Source organism: Egretta garzetta, unplaced genomic scaffold (assembly GCF_000687185.1).
Source record: "Egretta garzetta isolate BGI_Z169 unplaced genomic scaffold, ASM68718v1 scaffold154, whole genome shotgun sequence".
Classification (NCBI taxonomy): Eukaryota; Metazoa; Chordata; class Aves; order Pelecaniformes; family Ardeidae; genus Egretta; species Egretta garzetta.
Genome location: NW_009259600.1, coordinates 5351472 through 5354833, shown reverse-complemented (window position 1 = coordinate 5354833; position 3362 = coordinate 5351472).

Genomic DNA, 3362 nt, shown 5'->3' with positions numbered 1-3362 from the left:
TTTTCCTGTCTGTGAAGAATAGTAACACTTCAGGCTCGAGTAGGGAGCAGCCACAGCGCTTCTACCAACAGTTACGCACGCTACTAAGAAGGGACGTTGTGCTCCTGTTCTCTTTCCTCCTGTCTTCTAGTAAATTGTTTTTGTACAGATTTAAGATTCCATAGCCAGTAAGTATCTGTCTTGCTCAATTACTCTGTCAGGAGTTATCACCTATAGAAGAGCCACAGAGGGAATGTTCTTTTATCGGCCCAGCTCCTCATCGGGCACTAACTTCAATCGCTTCTGAACCGGCAACCTCTCACTGCAGGCGAAAGGGTTTTGTACAGCAACAAAATTTGTCAGGAAGTGTTCTCTCGGTGCTTTTTCAGGCACCTCACCAAGTCACACTGCCTCTAATCAAGCTCCTGGAAATTATGTAATTCACATTCGACACGCTCAACCATGTTAGCCCAGTAACTCCCTTATTAAAAATACCACATGGAATTGGCATAGTAATTTCTCTATTTTCTGTTTTCCTATTAGTATATCCTACCAATTCCGATATATGTAAAGATATGCATGGTACACATCATAGAAATGTCAGCAATATGCTGCCTTGCCTTCCTCAGTTTAATGTAAGGTTTTGGCAAATCATGGAATTTGGCTAAAAACTTGAGTCGCCTCAAGGAAGACTGCAGACCTTCCGTAACTTGACAGAAGGCTTTTATTCTCCTTTTGTCCAGGAAAATGCTTATCAATAACCCTGCTTTAGCTGGCATTGCCTACGTGTTTTAAAACGATTAAGAGGAAGGAACAGATCAGGCCATCCTCCTCGCAGCAATAACCAGACTTCGAGGACAGGCTGAGGGAGTTGGGCTTGTTCAGCCTGGAGAAGAGAAGGCTGCGGGGAGACCTGATTGCGGCCTTTCAGTACCTAAAGGGGGCCTATAGGAAAGATGGGGAAAATCTTTTTAGTAGGGCCAGCAGTGACAAGACAAGGGGTAATGATTTTAAACTAAACCAGGGTAGGTTTAGACTGGATGTAAGGAAGAAATTCTTGACAATGAGGGTGGTGAAACACTGGAACAGGTTGCCCAGAGAGGTGGTGGAGGCCCCATCCCTGGAAACATTCAAGGCCAGGTTGGATGGGGCTCTGAGCAGCCTGATCAAGTTAGCAATGTCCCTGCTCCTGCAGGGGGGTTGGACTAGATGACCTCTAGGGGTCCCTTCCAACCCAAAGCATTCTATGATTCTATGAATCAGGTTAACTGATCTCTATCAATTAGAAGACAATTTCTGCATGTCTAGGAGACACACTAGTCTGTCCTAGAAAATATACACAGTGCTCTACCAAGACAGACTTCACAAAGTGTAGTTGATAAAGCCCCAAGATGTTTTTGGACTACAGTCCCTGTCAATCCTCAGCATTTCTCCTGCTATTTTATCAGAAGCCTTTTAATTGGAAACGCTGTGTGGGCAATATGACTCTGTGGACCTCACAGACACCAGTGCCCCATGGGCAGAGATTTGGAAACCACTCTCTTAGACACTTCTGAAATGAATTGTCTGGCTCGCTTGCTTGCTCTGCGGCTCCAGGCATTTTCTCAGGACCCAAATGTGTCTGTGTCACCCTCCCTTCCCCAGCTGGGGTGGGTGAATGGGTAGGAACGCAATCATGCAACAATAAAATTGGCCAGTGTAAAACTACTGACTGCTAATACTGCCTTGATTGCACCGTCTATTTTTAGTCGGTGGTGGCCGGACCTCACCTCTCACGCCTCTGAAGGGATAGAAGCAACCTGGCATTTGCGGAGGTGCTTTCTGGGGTGGCTGCTCTTGACACCAGCCTGCTTTCCTCTCGAAATGAGGCTCGTGGAGCCACACAAGTGGTAGAACTTGTCACGTCTAGCTGGCCCTTGGCCCAAACTTTTAAACCCCTTGGCTGAAGACAGCCAAATTTGCAGAAAGGGAGGCATCTTAAAGGCAATCCTGTTGCTGTAAGCTCTGTGAAAAGAGGCAGCTGGGTGGAGGGAAGGCTCTCTGTGTCATCATGGGGGAGGGCAGAGGGTTAGAGCTGAAAAATAACCTCCTGTGATGCTAGACACCAGCGAAACAGTTGAGAAATGCCCAAGCCATAAGACAAATTTCCATCGGTGCTTGTATTTCTTTAGTCAGGAAGGAGAATTCAGGCTAAAGCACCCGATGCCGAGTGCCTGCACCAAACTTGCTCAGTGTCAGAGCTTTGGCCATGGCTCTTGTGGGCAGCAGAGCTGGTTTTAGCACTTGCTGCCCAGGATGAAGCGGTCCTTCCTCTGCCTCCCTCTTCCTTTCCCTGCTCCCAGCTGCGTGCCCCAGCATCACCCACATCGGGCACTTGCTGGGCACTTCCATGAGCTGCGTCAGCCCAGCAGCCCGGCAGAAAACAATCCCTTTGGCTTTTGCTGGGCAAGTGAGCGAGGTCAGCCCCTGGAAGAGTCTGACAAACAAAAAAGTGCCCGTCTAGGGGAGCTTGTGGCTGGGAGCAGGGAAGTGGTGGGGAGTCTGTATTTCTGTATCAGATCAGCAAAGACAAACAGCTTTCCCTTGGTAGCTGCCCCATGTGAGGGAAGGAGGAGAGCGAGAGGTGGGATCCCAATTAGAGACTGCAAGAAGAATTCACTCTGCGTTTGCTTACATTAAATGTTTGGGTTTGAGCACTTGAGGCTGGCTAAGAATTGATTGATTGCTAATGATGGTCAAGGGCTGTTTAAAGGCACTAAACTAACAATGCCTTGAAGAGATTGTGCTTTGTACGGCAGATACTTTGCAAGTACCGACAGACCAACCCGCTAACTAATGCGGCAATGAATGTGCTAAGTCTTTGGCTGATTTTTTCCCTCTTCCATGCCTCCTTATCGTGGGTATGTCTACACCAGGCCTCCACGTGCTGCCTTGATACCCAGATACTCATCTCACCACATACTCAGAACAGGCTTGTATATAATTGGTGTCTCAGGAAGGGAGAAACTGGATGGAAACTTAAACAAAGCTGATGCTGAGACTTTTTTGTTAGCAGGGATGTTTATGAGCTGCTTTTGACCAGAATTTGACTCTAGTAGATCACACACTGTAGAGCTGGCAGGGAGAGAAAGGAAGCCCTTCCACTTCCAGGATGCTCCACAGGAGGAAATGAGCAGGAAAACTCAACAAAGCAGTCACTGTTCAAGTGGACACCAGAACAGAGGGATGGGAACATTGAAAAGTGCCACCAAAACACCCAAAGGTCAGCCATGAACACAAGACCCAAAAAGAGTGCTGCTTCCCACAAGTTTTCTGGCTGTCAGAGCTCGTTGGCTTAGTTGCAAAAACTGATTATGAGGAAGTATTGAAATGTTATTCCTGCT